General features: G+C 44.4%; 1 protein-coding gene across 4 annotated transcripts in view; it reads left to right on the top strand.

Annotated features, from left to right (window-relative positions):
- The first annotated feature begins 878 nt into the window (after positions 1 to 878).
- KIAA0232 (KIAA0232 ortholog) overlaps positions 879 to 19410 on the top strand; it is a 91381-nt gene continuing 72849 nt past the window's right edge. For 2 of the 4 annotated variants that reach the window (XM_039468234.2, XM_074395864.1), the window contains exon 1: positions 880 to 1012. The gene's annotated coding sequence lies outside the window, so the exon portion shown is untranslated. Of the gene's footprint in view, positions 1013 to 1230; positions 1251 to 19410 lie in introns of those variants that run through there. The other 2 variants (XM_074395862.1, XM_074395863.1) reach the window with 2 other exon arrangements.

Raw genomic sequence — 19410 nt, 5'->3', positions numbered from 1 at the left:
GAACAAATGACCCCAGGTAAGTCACTCCTCCTACCGGACCTGCTTCCTCTAAGTAATCTCCCTTCCTTTTCCAGATCCGTGAAACTTATTTGCTTTTTTAGAACAGGCCTAGGAGTCACATTTAGGGAAGGTGGGTGGGTGTGAAGAGACTTTGATTAAAAGGTTAAACACATTTTTGGTTTCCACTTTCGAATCTTCTAGAATTTATTTTTGCCTGCTTAATAAAAAAAAGAGCCATGTCACATTTCTTTAGCTTGTCTTCTGGGTTCCTTAACAACAACAACAAAACATTAAAGTCTTTATTTTAAACCGCCTACTCCAGCCATCCCAGGACGCGGCGAGGAGGGGGCGCGGACAGGTGGCGCGCGTGCCCGGGAAGGCGGGGGCTGCACCGCGCCGCGGGCGGGGCCGTGCGCGCCGAGCCCCACTACCCCGGCGCGGGCCGGGGGCGGGGCGCGGCGGCGGAGGTCGGGGGCTTCTGCCGAGGGCAGTTCCACGTGCCCCTCCGCGGGGGGCGTCTGTTCTCCGATGCCCAGCACACGGGTGGGCTCCGGCTTCCTGCCCGCCCTCTCACCTCGCAGCGGCTTCCGCCGCCCCCGCCTGTCTGCACTGCGCGCCCCGGGCCCTAGACCCCCGCCCCCCGGCCCCGGCACCGGCCTGTCCCCCGGCGCCCTCAGCCTGTGGCCCACCTCCCGCGCGCGCCCGCGGCCCAGCCGGAGGGAGGGGCAGGGGCGGGGCCCGGCCGGCGCTGATGTAATCCCGGCACCCGGGCGGAAGGATATGGAGCGCGCCCCTGGTTGGCGGGGCGCTGAGGCCAGTTGCCGGGTAACGGAGCGGAGCGGCTCCCGGCGCGCCGCCTCCCGCCCTCCGCCGAGTGGCGCTGGGGCCGCCGCCGCCGCTTTACGTAAGGCGCAGGCCAGGGCCGCCCGGCGCTCGGCAGCCGCCCGCAGCCCCTCGGAGCCAGAGGAGAGGCGCCCCCGCCGGCCGCCGCGCCGCCCGGCAGCCTCGGCAGGTACCGCGGGCAGGCGGCGGGGAGGGAGGGCGCGGGGCGGCCCCTCGGCCGGGTGGGCGCGGGCCCGGGCAGGCCGGCCGCTGGCCGCCGTGGGGCTCCGGGACCAGCCTCAGGGAGGCCGGGCCGCCGCCGGGGGCTCCGGGGCCAGACTGAGGGAGACCGGACCGCCGCCTGGGGCTCCGGGACCAGACGAGGAAGCCCGGGCCGCCTCAGACACTGGTGGTGCCCGGGCGTGCGGGTGAGCTGTGGGCCCTGGGACCCCCGCCCGGACCCCAGGACGCCGGGATCCCAGTTTGCCGCTCGTGCGCGCGGGTGGGCAGCGGACGATGAGTCCGCACAATGGGTTGCCGTCAGCAGCCTCCTGCCTGGGGCAGGTGTCGCCGCGCCGGGGAGGCTCTTTTGGGGGAGGTGAGGCGGTGGTGCTTAGACGTGAGGCTGGGGCGCGGAGCCCCGAAAGCGGGCGCGGGAGGAAGGGTTCGACCGGCGGGAGGCGCTCGACGTCCCCGGCAGCGGGGTCAGGCCGGCAGGCTGGGCCGCTCTCTCGCGTCCCCTCCGTTCCCTTCCCCTCCAGCATTGTCCTTTTGGGGCCCGGGGAAGGGAAAACCGCGGGGCGGGGGAGGAGGGCCGCAGGCGGGCGGGGCCGGGAGGCCGGCTGAGTGACGGGCGCGCCGGCCTATGGCGCGGAGCGCGGCGCGAGGGGCGGGCCTGGAGGGCGGGGCCGGTGTGGCGCAAGGTTTGGCGAAGGTTACAGCTGGAGCCAGGAGTGACAGGCCCACAGTCACCCGCGCGCCGCCGGGCAGACCCCGGCGCAAGGGGCGCCCCGAGATGCTGCGGAGCCTCTTCCTGCTCCTTTCCAAGAATACGCGTCTCCAGCAGGCATTTCTAGAGCTCCCTGCTTCTTCCCGCTGGAGAAACCAGTGTGTGTCTTGTTGGAAATGCTTCGTGTTGTCCTAGAATTCAGTTTGCATCTTGTACGCAGATAGCAGGACCTGCCGAGCTCTTGGTACAGACCCCTAAATCATGCAGAACTGTTTTGATTTCTTTTTTGCCACCTTTCTGTTTTTGTCCTCTGTAGGCAAGCCATAAACACTTAACCCGGTTAAAAACATAGGAAGGTTCATTGGAGAGGAGGCATGCGATTCTTGGAAAAATTTATGTAAATGTAGTTTTTGCTGATAATTACCTGAGTTGGATACTTTGACTTATTGCCCAAGTTCCTAAGAAGGGGTTTTACATTTCTGGGTCTCGTTTTTAAAACAGTGTTAGAAAGATCGTGAGGGGGCAGGGCCACGCCGTTTTGATAATAGGCGATGCTGTGGGTAAAACTGTACGGGAATCCCCAAGATAGATTCCTCCTGTGCAAAAAAGACCCATTCCAGAACACTTTGACCATTTCATGGACTTCGAATTTAAAGGGGGAGCGGGGGAGTGGAATCTATCATTCTGCATTTTCAAGGTCGTATATTCTTCCATCAGTTATTTTGGATTGAACCATTCTTGAATAGGTCTCAGAGTCTCTCTGTCGTTTCCTTATGACAGAACCTATTTCCGAGATTGTGCCTTTGCATACCTATAGAAGCTCCTTTCAATTAATACATCTTATGACTCAGATCCAATTGCTGTACTTGCTAAATAATGAATTTTTAATAATTCAAAAAGTAGTTTACTGCTTCCATTTTGGGGATAATGGTTTTTATGTAAGCCCATTACATGAGTGAAATGCCAGTTTTAAACACTGAAGGGAGGGGAGAATATTCTTACTTAGTTCCATAGGAAGTAGAATTCAAAGTGCAGGTGCTTTTTGGTTTGCTGTGGAGAAAAAGTATAGGTCTTTGACATGACGGTAACGTAAGTCGAATTTAACTATTTTAAGGATAATTAGCTTGTTACACAAGTTGCAAACATTTAAGAAGATAGATGAATTTTTAACACTGCCAGTGGTAATACAGGGTCATGTAGCTAGCTCACTCTGTGCTTTATTGTATGGTAGCAATCTTCAAAAGAAATTAATTGTTCTTTATTTTTCATTGTGTGGGTAAGTACTGAGCCTGGGCTTTGTCCTTGTTTTGGTAGCATTTGACTTGACAGTTAATGGCTTGTTAGCTAGTTTCCTTATCTGTAAAATGGGAAGAATGATGACACCTGCTTCACAGTGTTTGGGATGATCACGTGAGGGAAGACGTGCAATAATGCCGTCAACACTCAAACCTTTTTAAAATACTCGACTAGTGTAATTGTTAAAACCTCAGATTGCTTGCTTGGCTTAAAGCTTTTAGCTTTGTCTTCAGGCTCCTCCCCACCCCTTTTTATCCATCCTTTGCCTGGCTGCCAGAGTCCTCTTTCCTGAACACAGATCTTACCAGCTTCTGGCTCAGCAAGCTTCTAAGACTGCCTGTGGTTTGGAGCTTAGAATTCAGAGATACCAGCATCACAATGCAGGCCCCTTGCAGTCTGGCCCCCAGTCATCTCTGTACTTTATCTTGTCTTCTTTGTCCCCTTTCCACACTGTCCAGCTAAACAAGACTGCTCTTGATTCTCTGAACATCCCAAGCTATTTCAGACCTTTTTTGCTTATATTCTTTTCTCTGATTGGAATGTCTTGTCTGAGTCCCATTCCCTCCAGTTCTTAAAAGTTCATATCAAATATTCTCTTCCCTTTGGAGTACTTTGGAAGTCTTTTAAAAATGAATTATTCCTTTCTGCAATCATAGTTCTCTATTTTTCCTTCATCATTATATCATATTGTATTGTAAATTGTTCATAGTAAACTCTGACTGTGGTGTCTTTGTCATCATTTTATCCCGATACCTTGCTCAGGTGTTTAAACATAAAGTGCTTAAATGTTGGTTAAATAAAGTCAAAGTCTGTAACCCATCTTCTAGAATATGTTAATGTTATAAAGTATATTTGTTTGTTTTTTTCTGACCCTGGCTTTAAGTCTCCAAATATTTTTTTTTTTCTTTTTTAAAGACAGGGTCTTGCTCTGTCACCCAGGCTAGAGTACAGTGGTGCTATCACAGCTACCTCCCAGGCTCAAGTGATCCTCCCACCTCAGCCTCCTAAGTAGCTGGGACGACAGGCACGCACCACCACGCCCAGCTACTTAAAACAATTCGTTTTTTTGTTTGTTTGGCTTTTTTTTTTTTTTGTAGAAATGGGTCTCCCTGTGTTGCCCAGGCTGATCTTGAACTCCTGGGCTCAAGCAATCCTCCCACCTCAGCCTCCCAAAGTGCTGGGTTTACAAGTGTGAGCCACCACACAAGACCCAGATGAAGTATTTTTTAATAAACATCAGTGCCAACCACAACATTAGAAATGCAGTTTTACTATGTTGTATATAGTTACTATTTAGAATATTTCTTTACAGTTATTTTTGGCCTTTCACATAATCACATAGTAAGTGGTATTTTATACAAAGTAAAAGCTGTCATCTTTCCCATCTGTATCTAAACTTTTAGGGTCTAATGAAATAGATGCAGCACCTGCATTGCTGACTAAATCATTGACCCTTCTTTTTTTTTGCGTAGAGGGAACCAGAGCACAAGTTTAAAAATATTCCTTATATTTGAAGTATAATTTAATTCCCAAGAGATTACATGCTTTTTTTTTAAGAGTTTTCTGTTTTGGGGATTTATTCTATGCATCACAAGCAATTGTTTTTGAGGGGGCTTCTTAAAAGAATGATAGAACTGGATTTGAAAGACTCAGGTTTGCTTCTTGTCTGTGGACAAGTTTGTTAAATCTCTCTTGGAAGTCAGTCCGTGTTTGTGAACTGAGAACAATTACTCTTTTTGCTTTGTAGTACATTTAAAGTGGCTATACTTTGTATATTGCACATCCCTGCCTACATATAAGGTAATAAGATGTTTTGCTTTATAGCATCTTTGTCCTGCTCACTACCCAGCCTGGAAGCCCTTAGAGACTTCCTTTGTTGACCAGAGTTTTACCAGGTTTGCCTCCATCAGTCTTTTCCATCAGTCTTTTCCTCTTTTCTTTCCTGTATCCTCTGCCCCTCCCCTCTCTGAAGCTGTTACTCCTTATGAAAATAGTTGCTGTAGTCCTTCAACTGGCCTCTCTTTTCTGGTCTCTCGTCCTTCTCTGTTCTGTTGCCAGGATTATTTAATATGCAAATCAAATCCTATCATGCCCCCTCTCCCAAATATACATCGGAGGTTCCCAGCTGTCATATCCCTGTTCCATCACACCTGAGGGATGTGACAGTTTTGTTGGTAAGATCACGGGCTTTCTCCTCTGAAGGTTTTTACCTCGGAAGTGCTACCACCCTCCTCTCCTGGTTGAGATTTCGTGTTGAAGAGTTAGGAAATCACTCTAAGGTCTTTGCTGTCTGGCCTAGTTCTTACTTTTACCCTGATCTTTTACTGGATCTCTTCTTTTTTGTTTTTGTTTCTGTTTTTTTGAGGCAGGGTCTTGCTCTGTCACTCAGGCGGGAGTGCAGTGGTGTTGTCTCAGCTCACTGGAACTTCCACCTCCCTTCCTCCTCCTGCCTTGGCCTCCTAAGTAGCTAGGACTAAGTGGACAGGCATGTACCACCATGCCTGGCTAATGTTTGTATTTTTTGTAGAGGTGGAGTTTTGCTGTGTTGCCTAGACTGGCCTCAAACTCCTGGGCTCACCAGCAATCTGTCCAGCTTGGCCTCCCAAAGTGCGGAGATTACAAGCATGAGCCACCTCTCCCAGCCTGTGTCTCTTCTTGTCACCTTATATTGCAACCCAAGACCTCTGGCCACTTCCGTTATTGGCAGACTACTCTGAAATATCCTTTCCACCTTTTTCTCACTTTCAGAATCTTGGAGACTTGTCTTAAGTGCTGCTACTTTTACTTCTGTAACCTGATTTTCAGAATTAACTCTGCATTATTTTTCTCCCGCACAGTGCTAGCCTGATGTCTCCACTCACTTGTTTTTTTCTTATAACCTTTTAGTTTATATCTATGGAGGGCTTTCCTGGATTATAAGCTCCTTGAGAGAGATAGAGGAAAATCTTAATCATTGCTAATTTCCTCTAGTGTGCGATATACTCTTTTACAAATAGTACTCATTTGTTAAATGTTTGACTGAATTAGCTCAGAATATATAGTCTGTGATTTCAGGAGAAGGGGGATAGAGTTGGAATGACTTTGTATGAGAACATTGTATATCCACATGACTCAGAACAGGGCCCAGCGTACAGTAAGTGGTCAGTAAGTGGCAGCTTTTTAGCTATTAAGTTGAACAGGTGGAGAGAACACTAGTGGTTGGGTAACTTGGTTGATTGTATATGCTAGTTTATTTTGAAGGTGTCCACATATTTATTTCTGGTGTGTGTGTAAAGAAAAAAGTCATTTCATTTTCTTTCTTTTTCTGTTTCTTTTCTTTCTTTTTCTTTTCTTTTCTTTTCTTTTTTTTTTTTTTGACAGAGTCCTGCTCTGTTGCCCAGCCTGGAGTGCAGTGGTGTGATATCAGCTCACTGCAGCCCTACTGTGAGTTCAAGTGATTCTCCTGCCTCCACCTCCCCAGTAGCTGGGATGCGGACGTGCACCACCATGCCTGGCTAATTTTTGTATTTTTTAGTAGAGACGGGGTTTCACCATGTTTGCCAGGCTGGTCTTAAACTGCTTACCTCATGATCTGCCTGCCTTGGCCTCCCAAAGTGCTGGGATTATAGGTGTGAGCCACCGCGCCTAGCCACTCATCTCATTTTCACTTGTATCTACGTGCTTTCATTAGTTTTGCGAGTAAGTTGGAGAGGGCTTTTGCATAAACAGATTCATGACGGTGGTCCTAAATTGTTCTGAAGACAGGCAAAGCTGTCTGTAGATGAGCAGGTTTTTTGCATATGGTTTAAGAAAGTCTGGAAAATTGGCTAGGCACACTGGCTTACGCCTGTAATTCCAGCACTTTGGAAAGCCGAGGTGGGAGGATCGCTTGAGCCCAGGAATTTGAGGTGTGCCTGGGCAAATGGTGATTCCTGTTTCTACAAAAAATTTTTAAACATTAGCCAGGATGTGGTGACACATGTCTGTAGTCCCAGCTGCTTAGGAGGCTGAGGCAGGAGAATCTCTTGAGCTTAGGAGATTGAGGCTGCAATGAGTCATGCTTGCACCACTGTGCTCTAGCCTGGGTGACTGAGTGAGACCCTGCCTCCAAAAGTATGTATGTGTGTGTGTGTGTGTATATATATATATGCATATATATATATATACACATATATATATATGCATATACATATATATATATGAGTAGAATAGAGATGATCAAATTTTACACTATACAGTATGTTGTTTTCAGGAAAATGAATGTTTTCACTTTAATCTTACATCTTGCTACTAGTCTACATTAAGCAGTAGAAATCCCATGCTTGGTATTTGGAATGACTGTTGAAATTCTGTTCCTGACGTCTTTCCCAAGCGCTTCCCTGTTTCTAGGCTTTCTCCATATCTCTCTGTCTCTTCCGCAGTGTTGCCCCTGGTTGAATAGGGAGAAGATAAGGAAAACCAGTTACAATTATTTCAAAATTGTTTGCCCAGCTTGGAGATTTTTTTCAAGCCCTTTCTTTTTTTTACTTAAATTTTTTTTGTAATTAAAAAGGATTTTCTTTTTTTTTTTTTTGGAGACAGGGTCTCACTCTGTCACCCAGGCTGGAGTGCAGTGGCACGATTACAGCTCACTGCAGCCAGGACCTCCTGTGCTCAAGTGATCCTCCTGCCTCAGCCTTCTGAGAAGCTGGGACTGCAGGCTCATGCCACCAACTGCTGGCTAATTTTTGTTATTTTTTTTGGTAGAGACAGGGTTTTTCCATGTTGTCCAGGCTGATCTCAAACTCCTGGCCTCAAACAATCCTCCCACCTTGGCCTCTCAAAGTACTGGGACTATGGGTATAAGCAAACATGCCCAGCCAAGCCCTTTATTTTCTTAGATGTCTGATCAGTATGTTGCTTCTTGCTAGCATTTTCCCTGAATATTTTAATGGAGAGAAAGTTGAAATAGAGTAGACATATTTTAAATTATTTCTTTGGTTGTTTTCCTTGCCGCTGCTTTTATTCTCAGTAGATAATTGAGTCCCGATTGTATTTTTGTTAATCTTTTGCCAGTAGCTGTCTGAAGGAGTTTCTTGTTTTTATATACTTTTTTTTTTTTAAGGCAGTCTTGCTTTATCGCCCAGGCTGGAGTCTAGTGGCACAAGCTTGGCTCACTGCAACCTCTGCCTCCTGGGTTCAAGCGATTCTCGTGCCTCAGCCTCCTGAATACCTAGGACTGTAGACGTGCATCACCATGCCCGAATACTTTTTTACTTTTTTGTATTTTCAATAGGGAAGGAATTTTGTCATGTCACCCAGGCTGGTCTAGAACTCTTTAGCTCTGGCAGTGCCCCCTTTACCTCCCAAAGTGTTAGGATTACAGGTGTGAGCCACTGTGCCTGGCCTGTTTTTATATACTTTAAAGTTTAAATTAAATTTGTTAAAGTATATTTTGTATGATTTGCCAAAACATTGTTTGGAATATAAGTAGCTATTGTAAAGCGTTTTTTTCTTTCTTTTTTTTTTTGAGACAGGGTCTCATTCTGTTGCCTAGGCTGGAGTGTAGTGGCACAGTTATTGCTCACTGTAGCCTTGACCTTCCAGGCTTTCAATTGATCTTCCCACCTCAGCCTCCCGAGTAACTGGGACTAGAGTTTTGTGCCACCACGCCCAGCTAATTTTTAAATTTTTTGTAGAGATGCAATTTTATCACATTACCCAGGCTGTTCTGGAACTCCTAAGCTCGTAAGAGGCAGATGCTCCTGCCTCTGCCTCCCCAAAATGCTGGGATTACAGGCATGAACAACTATGCCTGGAGTCAAGCCGATTTTTTTTAATTATACTTTAAGTTCTGGGGTACAGGTGCAGAACTTGCAGGTTTGTTGCATAGACATACATGTGCCATGGTGGTTTGCTGCATCTATCATCACCCTGTCGTCTACATTAGGTATTTCTCTTAATGCTATCCCTCCCCTAGCCCCCCACCCCACCTGACAGGCCTCGGTATGTGATATTCCCCTTTCTGTGTCCATGTGTTCTCATTGTTCAACACTCAGTTATGAGTGAGAATATGTGGTGTTGCCATTTTCTGTTCTGGTGTCAGTTTGCTGAAAATGATGGTCTCCACCTTCATCCACATCCCTGCAAAGGACAATAACTCATCCTTTTTTGTGGCTGCGTAGTATTCCATGCTGTATATGTACCACATTTCTTGAAGTCTCTTTCTTCATCTCCCTTCCCACCCTGTACTCACCTTCCCTTGAAGACCACAGATAAATTTCTTAGATATCATAGGAAAAAATGATATCTGTACATTTAAAAAAAAAAATGGAATCATGGTAAAGAGTGTATCTATGTCATTATTTAGACAAACACTGAACTTTGTATCTTGGAATGCTTTCTGTGTCAGACATACAGATTGATATGGTCTGGCTCTATCCCCAACCAATTCCCATTTTGAATTCTCACATGTTGTGGGAGGGACCCGGTGGGAGGTAATTGCATCATGGGGGCAGGTCTGTCCCATCTGTTCTTGTGGTAGTGAGTAAGTCTCACGAGATTTGATGGTTTTATGAAGGGGAGTTTACCTACATAAGCTCTCCTCTTTTGACTGCCACCATCCATGTAAGCTGTGACTTTGCTCCTCCTTGCCTTCTGCCATGATTGTGAGGCCTCCCCAGCCTTGTGGAACTGTAAGTCAATTAAACCTCTTTCTTCTCTAAATTACCCAGTCTTGGATATGTCTTTATCACCAGTGTGAAAATGAACTAGTACACAGTTCTGCTTTAGGTACACATTTGCTTTACCATGTTCTTTTTTAAATGTGCCTCTTGTGAAGGTGCCAGATTTTACTTAACTAGTCGATAGGAAGAGTTTCCAGGTTTTTATTATGTATAACACAGTGCTATAGTAAACATTTTTGTACATATGTCTTAGTGAACTTTCATGAGTAACCGCCTTATTCTCTGCAGCCTTAAAAAAATGAGTGACTTTCGAACTACTCTGAATAATGATTTATCACGTTAAAAATTTTCTTGGTTGCTACATTAGTTTTAATACTTTAATTAAGGCTGGGTGTTTTGTATTCTGATGTAGTCCTGTGATATAATTTCATGCAATTAAGGAAGCACAGATTTTTAATACTGCACATAGAATATTAGGCTCATAAAGTTTATAAAGGCAAAGGTTTGGCTTTATAAGCCTGTAACTGTATAGTCCCACAGGGCCCTTGCTTGGTTCAATCATCTGCTGTTGTAGCCTTGATATTCTTAATTATTTTTGAACTCAGAACCCACATTAGCATTCTGCACCGGGTGTCACAAATTATGTAACCAGTCCTATAAAGACTTTATAAAAATTCATAGTAAGAACCCCTCATCCTCTCACCTCCTAACCCCATTCCCTGTGAGTGACTACCATCAATAGTTTATCCACTTAGGGACTTTTTAGAATGTGTATATAAACAACATTGCATATTATGGTTGAGCTGTTAAAAAAAACAAAAACAAAAACACTATTTGAAATCCACACAGAGTCAATGTGTATTTTCTTGAAAAACTTCGTAATGGATCAGGAATGCTACAGACGTTAAGAAAATAGAGGCTCTAAAAAACTTAGCCTTAAGAAGCTGGTACTGAACTGTAGTTTTAGAATTTGTTTTTTTTTTTTTTTTTGCTTTTGAAAAAGTATGCTTAACTTGAAGCTTTAGTGAAACAACCTAAGTTTCAGTGTTAAGATAGCTATCTGTGAGATTTCACCTTCTAAAATGAAGTAAAACCTTAAAGCTCATCATAGGTGGTCAGGAATGAAAATAAAGTTTATTCATCCGTCAGGTTCAGTTGAATAAGGAATTCACTAGTATTATTTGGTGCTTAAAGAAAGCACCACGTTTTAAGTAAAGAACTTAAAACATGGTCAGAATTCTTGGTGAGGTAAAAGGGCTAAGGATTCTTAGAAGTAGCTACAGAAAATGGGTAGGGGCAGAGTGAGCTAACACTGGTTAACAGTTCTAATCTGTTTGGGCACTGTGTTTGGAACCTTAGGTAAACCATTTCATTTAAGCCTCATAACAACTCTGAGAGAGATGGGATGGGTTGATTGTCCTTTACAAATGAGGAAGCTACAACTCAGACCCCCAAAAACTTGCCTGTGCTCACAGGTGATACACGGCAAAGCAGGAGCCCAGACTTCCATCCTTACAACCTAAAGTTCATGTTCTTTCCACTGCCCTACTCTACCTAGAGATTTATTCATTCTCAAAATGTTTGTTGACTGTCTCGAGTGAGCTAGGTACAGATGCCAAGAAGGATTAGACATGCAGGAAGTTCATTGGGGGGAAAAGGGTAAAGAGAGAGGAGGCAGGAGTAGTATATGGGAAAAGCCTTTTGACTTCTGCTCGGTCTGATTCCTGTGAAAGGGGAGAAGAGAAGAAGGGTGGGTAGGAACAGCCTTAGATCACTGTACAGTTCTGAGAAAGTCTTGACCAAGCTGATAGGGAATTCCCATGCTGAAGCTGTGCATCTTGCATCAGCAGAAAGACCCAAGTTGGTTATCCCTTTCCAATTAAACCATTAGTTGGGGGCAGCCTGATGGAAGCATGACTTGGTGTCAGTGCTGTTGTGGCTCTGAACATGCAGCAACTTGAGGCTCTCAGCTTGACTTCCTGTAGCAGCTTCTCTTGAAGGGTGATCTGAGCAGGGCACCCTCACAGTGGCTGCACACTGTCCTGTCCTGGTGGGGGTGGGTAGAAAGACCGATAATACAAATAAGCAAGTAGATGCACATGTGAAGTGAAAACTAGTGCTAAGGGGAAAAACAGAGTGGAAGATGGGGCATTGCATTGTATGTGGTGGACAGGGAAAGGCTCCGTTGACCCTTGAGCAGAGACCTGAAGAGTAAGAGAGGAAGACGGGGAGATAGCTGAGGAGCAAGGCATTTCGAGGGTAGGGGAGAGCAAGTGAAAGATTCTGGTTCTGCATCCATGAAGAAGGTAGACCTAGGAGGGTTTGCCGATGGACTGGATGTGGGATGTGAGAGGAGGAGCCATAGTGGCGTGGAGTTGCCCTTGACTGACACAGGGAAGGTCATGGCAAGGGTAATGGTGGTGAGAATTCAGGGTTGTGTTGTTTTGCCTTAGACATATTTTAAATTTGAGTTGCCAGTTGGAAACCTCATTGTCTAGTAGCTTGGTAGCATTAGAATTCAATTCTGGAATTAAGGAGGAAGAAGCAGGGTAGAGGGAAGAAAATGTGGAGCAGTCTCTGCATAGGTGGTATTTATAGTCATGGGACTAGAAGAGGTAAGCCACGATTTTGCTGTTAAATAAGGCAGCCACAAGCCACATGTGGCTTTTGAACTTTGCATGTGGCTAATCTGAATTGAGATGTGCTCTGTCAAAGACATGTCACATGTCAAAGACTTAATGTGAAAAATTAAAATGTAAAATAAATCATTAATAATCTTTTACCTTCATTATATTTGGAATGGTATTATTTGGGGTATATTGGGTTAAATCAAACATATTATTAAAGTTAATTTCACCTGTTTCTTTTTTAATATGGCTACTGGAAAAGTTACTTATTTTTGAGCTAGGGTATCACTCTGTCACCTAAGCTGGAGTGCAGTGGTGCATTCACAGCTTATTGCAGCCTTGATCTCCCAGGCTTAAGTAGTCCTTCCACTTCAGCCTCCTGAGTAGCTGGGACTATAGGTGCGCTGCTGCATCCAGCTGATTTACTTTTTTTGTAGAGACTGGGTCTCACTATGTTGCCCAGGCTGAGCTCCAACTCCTGGTCTCATGCAGTCCACCTGCCTTGGCCTCCCCGAGTGCTGGAATTACAGGAATGAGCCACTGCACTTGGCCTAGAAAATTTTAGTTACATATGTGACTGGCGTTATTTTGCCCTTGGAGGCACTGATGGAGGAAGTGAATGGAAATAGAAAAGTCCAAGGACTGCACCTGGAAAGCTGGGAAGAAGGGGAAGAGCCAGCAGAGGAGCCAGAGAGGGTGTGGACTAGGTGAGGAGAGGGTGGTGAGAGGCGTGGTTTGCGTGCAAGTGAGCTTCGCTAAAATTTCTTTGGAACTTGAGTAAAAGGATAGTATCAGAAACTAGGTCGAATTAATATGTAACATGTGGAATTGGTATTTGTAGAAGTGAGCTAGTCCTGAGATGGTCTGTAGGGTTGGAATCTTTGCCTGTATTGTTCTTGTTCTTTTTTTTTTTTTTTTTTTTTTTTTTGAGACAGAGTCTTGTTCTGTCACCCAGGCTGGAGTGCAGTGGCATGGTTTTAGCTCACTGTAGCTTCTGCCTCCTGGGTTCAAGAAATTCTTGTGTCTCAGTCCCCCGAGTTACTGGGACTACAGGTGTTTGCTACCACCCCTGGCTGGTTTTTGTGTTTTTAGTAGAGACAGGATTTTGCCATGTTCGCCAGGCTGGTCTCAAACTCCTAACCTCAGGTGATCAGCCTGCCTTGGCCTCTCAAAGTGTTGGGATTACAGGTGTGAGCCACCCCACCATGCCCAGACATAGTGTTCTTTTTTTTTTTTTAGACAGGGTTTTGCTCTTGTTGCCCAGACTGGAGTGCAATGGTGCAATCTCGGCTCACTGCAACCTCTGCCTCCCAGGTTCAAGCGATTCTCCTGCCTCAGCCTCCTGAGTAGCTGGGATTATAGGGCATGCACCACCACGCCCAGCTAATTTTTTGTATTTTTAGTAGAGATGGAGTTTCACTGCATTGGTCAGGCTGGTCTTGCACTCCTGACCTCATGATCCACCACCTCTGCCTCCCAGACTGCTGGGATTACAGGCGTGAGCCACTGCACCTGGCCTGTTCTTTTTTTTTCTGTTTTTTTTTTTTTTTTTTTTTTTTTTTTAACAGAGTCTTGTCTTGTTCTGTCATCCAGGCCGGAGTGCAGTGGTGCAATCTCTGCTCACTGCAACTCCGCCTCCCGGGTTTAAGCAATTCTCCTGCCTCAGCCTCCTGAGTAGCTGGGATTATAAGCCCACACCACCACACACAGCTAATTTTTGTATTTTTAGTAGAAACGGGGTTTCACCATCTTTGTCAGGCTGGTCTCAAACTTTTGACCTTGTGATTCGCCTGCCTCGGCCTCCTAAAGTGCTGAGATGACAGGCATGAGCCACTGCACCTGGCCCATATTGTTCTTTTTTTTTTTTTTTTTTTTTTTTTTGAGACGGAGTTTCGCTCTTGTTACCCAGGCTGGAGTGCAATGGCGTGATCTCGGCTCACCGCAACCTCCGCCTCCTGGGTTCAGGCAATTCTCCTGCCTCAGCCTCCTGAGTAGGTGGGATTACAGGCACATGTCACCATGCCCAGCTAATTTTTTGTATTTTTAGTAGAGACAGGGTTTCACCAAGTTGACCAGGATGGTCTCGATCTCTCGACCTCGTGATCCACCCGCCTCGGCCTCCCAAAGTGCTGGGATTACAGGCTTGAGCCACCGCACCCAGCTCATATTGTTCTTTTTAAGTGAGTTTCATGCCACCTGTTTAAAGAAAGCTCTAATATAACCTATCTGAGGAATTAATTATGATAGTAGAAAAGAAACCACACATTTATAAGATTTGACACAGTTAATGCAAGAAGGTAATTCTTATGGCCCTTAAAACTTTCTTTCATCTTGTAATCTTCACTTAGTAAAACTACCACAAGAGTAACTTACCTTCCTTTTGCTTTTTCTAAGCTCTTTAGGGTACCTTTGAGAATGTTCAGGTAGGCTCCTTGAGTGGACTTAGCTACCATGACTGGAGGGCTTTGTTTCTATTCTTGGTTTTCTTGTTTACGTGTTGGTCACCTCGTTATGTTAGTCGTCATCCTTTGGCACTGCCTTCTGTCCTGATCGTCTCATAGAGTTGAGGAACAGACTGTGGGACATAACCTGACAGCAGTCAGTTGGAGAGCCATCCTCATGCAGCATATAGGCTTCTTTTTAATATGTTAGTAGCTATGTCAGTGTAGTATCAGCAGATATTTTTTCTCTTTCGACATTATACTTTTTTTCTCCATATTTTTAATTCCATTTCCCAAAGAACACACTTGTACATTTAAGAGCAGTGTTTCTAACAGTTTTTTCCCAAGCCATGTGATAGAAACTGGTCATGGAAACTGAAACTCCTCTGGAAGTGGAACTTGCTTGGGCCTTATCAGGGTGGGCAGAAGATGGTGTCGAAAAGGATCAGGTGGCATTTGGCATTTTGCCATTGGCTAAAGTGGGGTCAGAGCTGGTTGCCATTTTCTGTCTTGAGGTTCATGCCTGTCATCTTCTCAAAATACCTCCAGGCTTGTAGGGACAGTGAATGGTAATGACCAAACTAAAAACTTTAAGAAGGACATGATAAACTGGGGAATGTAGTGAAAAAAGGTGGCTCACATCTGTAATCCCAGCACTTTGAGAGGCCAAGGCAGGAGGATCACTTGGAACCAGGAGTTTGAGACCAGCCTGGGCAACATAGCAAGATCTCATCTCTTAAAAAAAAGAAAAAAAAGAAAATTTAGCTGGGTATAGTGGTGTATGCCTATAATCCCAGCTACGTGGGAGGCTGAAGTGGGAGGATTGCTTGGGCCCAGGAATTCTAGGCTACAGTGAGCCATGATTGTGCCACTGTGCTCCAGCTAGCCTGGATGACAAGAGCCAGACTGTGTCTTTACAAAAAAAAAAAATAGAAAGAAAAAAAAAATGTATGAAGGAAAGGCTACAATGTTAGATGAGGAGTGAATAGTATGATAGAAAGGGCACCAGCTTTGCAGGTAGGGCACATACATGGTGGCCATGGTTTTGACTCTTTGTGGGACCCTAAATGCGTGTCTAAATTTCTTAGTCCATGAAATGGGAGCTTTGGCTTAGCTCATGCTCTTTCATGTTGTGAAAGCAATGTTTGATGCTGAGTAGGTACGTAGATGTTGATTAAGTGAGCAAGGAATAAAATAATTATAGAGAGCCTCGGTAATTAAGGCATGAGCCAGGGGTCAAGGTGAAGGGAAGATGGGAATTGGCCATCCTCTAGTTCTCATCTGTCCCCCCTTCACCTGTGTAGCATAGTATTGGCCTCTACTACTTTTGAGAAGTATTTGAACAACACTAGGTTAGATGATCCCTCTCTGAGCTTAAATATGTCATGCTTCTGATGCTGACACCAAGCCATTTCTTTCTTCTCACGTGCTTTATTTTTTGAGACAGGGTCTTGATGTTGCCCAGGCTGGAGTGTGGGGGTGTGATCACAGCTCACTGCACCCTTGACCTTCAGGACTCAAATGAGCCTCCCACCTTAACCTCCTGAGTCTCTAGGACTACAAGTATGTGACATTATGCCTGGTTAATTTTTTATTTTTTGTAGAGATGGAGTCTCTGTATGTTGTCCAGGCTGGTCTCGAGCTCCTGGGCTCAAACCATCCTCCTGCCTCAGCCTCCCAAAGTGCTGGGATTACAGGCATGAACCACCATTCCCAGCTGCTGTATACTTTTTACTAAGATGAAAGTTGCGCAGGAATAAATGCTGTTTCGTCAGATGTAGTTGAGGAAGTCAGAGGTGCTGTGTTTGTTGCCTAGGGATGCTATAACAAAGTACCACAAACTTTGATGGATGGCTTATAACAACAGAAAGTTCTAGAAGTCAGAAGTCCAAAATCCAAGTGTTAGCAGGGCTAGTTCCTTCTGGAGGTTCTAAGGGAGAACTTGGTGTATGCCCCTCTCTTAGCTTCTGGTGGTTATTGGCAGTACTTGGTATTTTGGCTTGCAGGTCCGTTACTGCAGTCTCTGCATCTGTCTTCACATGGCATTCTCCCCTGCATTTCTCTGTCCAAATTTCTCTCTTATAAGGACATCAGATCATTGAATTAGAGTCTCTAATCCATTTTAGGTGGCTCCTAATCTAATACGACCTCATTTTAACTTGATTACATTTTCACAGACCCTATTTTCAAATAAGGTAATGTTCACAGGTAACGGAGTAAGGAACATAACCTTTTTGGGGGACAGTTCAGTCCACAGCAGGTATTAAAGTTGGAGATAAGCAATTTCTTTAAAATTATGATTCATTTCCCTGAATTCATCTCTTTTCATTAGAACTAGGTCTGTCAGAGGAATTGGGATATAACAAACAAAAAATTCATATCTGCTAGAATGTAGATATGAATTGTCAAAATGGTGGATGGCATAGCCTTAGACTATATAACTATTAGAAAGATTCTTACAGAGACTAAGAATTCTGTTTTTTACACATATGGTTTTTGCTTTGGGATTAGTTGTTTGGCCTTTTTTAAAATTTTTTTATTCTGATGGAGCTTTTAGTTCCTTTATGAAAGTCACAAGCTGGTTTCTCTGAGAAAGTGGGTGCTTTGGGAAGCAGATACAGACAATTTAGCATGCAGAACGTTGATTAGGGCTTGCCCAAAGGGTCCAGACTCAGGGGATGGAGAAGTTGAGCTATCATGCAGGCCCAGTTGTAGCATAGTCTTGGCCAACCCCATTGGAATAGCCCTTTGGAACCATCCTGGGTTGGGCTGTGTAGCCAGGCCTGTACACCCTCAGTTGGTCAGGATGACTTGCCGGGAAAAGGGCAAGATATTGGTGAGGCAGTTTTCTGTGGCCACGGCAGGACTCGAAGGGCTGGCAGATCACTCCCAGCAGCTGGGGCTACATGCCCTTCAGTTGAGGCTCTGGGTTGTATAACCCAGTATGCCACAGCTGGACAATATTTTTCTTAGAAATTTTTTGACTTCATTAACTCAGAAGGTTGGCCTTCTGGAGAAATATGGGGTAAGTCTCTTCTTTCTCTGTGATTCTTCTCACCCCACTCCCACCCACCCCCCTTACTGAATAATCATGTGTGTGATATGTGTATGTGTCTATGTACGAAGAGAGTTACAGTGCACAATGAACCTTTTCTTCTTGTGGAAGCTGACTCCAACCAGAATGCTTCATCTTCACCTCTTCCCAAATGACATAAAGACAGAAAGGGGATTTTGCTATAACATAGAATACAGAGTGGTGATTCAGGCCTAGAGCAAGGTGTGGTAGGTTGGTGGTGTAAGGAGCACAGAATAATGAAATTAATTGGTACGAGGTTCCTCTCCAGGAAGGAAAGAATGACAGACGGTTGAAAGAAGGGTAATAATCAAAAATGAGTGCCTATAGCTGGGAGCAGTGGCTTATGCTTATAATCCCAACAATTTAGGTGGCTGAGATGGGAGGATCACTTGAGGCCAAGAGTTCAAGACCAGCCTGGGCAACATGCTGAGACTGTCTCTACCAAAAAAAAAAAGAAAAGAAAATTAGCCAGGTATGGTGGGTGCATGCGTGTAGTCCCAGCTACTGTGGAGGATGAGGTAGGAGGATCACTTGAGCCTGGGAGTTCTAGGCTGTATTTACTTATGATTGTACTACTGCACCTCCAGCCTGGATGACAGAAGATCCTATCTCTTGAAAAATAAAAATGACTTTCTTAAATAAATTGAAGCCCAGCTCCCTTAAGTTCAAATGGAAATATTCTGTGACTAGTTGGAAATACAGACTGAGAAGACAAGGAGAACGATTTGTAAGGGGTGACTTTCATATCAATTACACAAATCTCTGAGATTGTCCAACATGAATGACAGACACGGAAACATGAATGTTCAAGGGTTTGTAACATAGCTGTCAAGTTATATAGTTACTGGTAGTTAGGTAATAGTTGGGAGATTCTAGTAGTTATATAGTTACTGGTAGTTAGAAAATGCTTGATTCATTTGGATAAGATTACCCTGATTAAAATTTCAAGTATAATAACTTCTTTCTTTCTAGAGTTTTCTAATTTCATATTCACTTAAAGAGAATGCTTGTTACTAACCTCAAAATCAAGAATTTCACGCTAGAGAACTTGACCAGAATTTATAAAAAAGGAATAACCAATTTTATATTTAACATGAGTCATTTGGAAGTTGATTTTTATGTTTAATGTTTGGATTGTTAGCTGTTTTTCTTCCATGTTTGTTTTTGCTTTTTAGAGCCATACAGTGTATATTTTTACTGCCTATTTTCTTCCTTTACATTTACCTTATAACATACTATTTGTGACTTGAACATATCTGAAATTTTAAGGAGATATCCTTATAGGGCTCTACAGATAGTCATTTTTGAGGGGAAAGGTTTTAACGTAAAATTCAAGTTCAAGATGTTTCACCATTGTTAAGTATGATCCTTTGCTGAGTATTTAAAATGTGTTTTTGAGAATGTTACTGTCTTTAAAGTATTTGTATTTGAGGTTTTGAGAAATATATCTAGTGCTCGCTTCGGCAGTACATATACTAAAATTGGAATGAGAAATATATCTCTTTTATTAATTTAGGGAGAGTTCCATAAGACAGATAAACATCAATGCTAGCTT

This window comes from Saimiri boliviensis, chromosome 3, assembly GCF_048565385.1.
Source record: "Saimiri boliviensis isolate mSaiBol1 chromosome 3, mSaiBol1.pri, whole genome shotgun sequence".
Taxonomy (NCBI): Eukaryota; Metazoa; Chordata; class Mammalia; order Primates; family Cebidae; genus Saimiri; species Saimiri boliviensis.
Note: the sequence above shows the minus strand (reverse complement) of the source record. Positions and strands in the feature narration are given on the sequence as shown.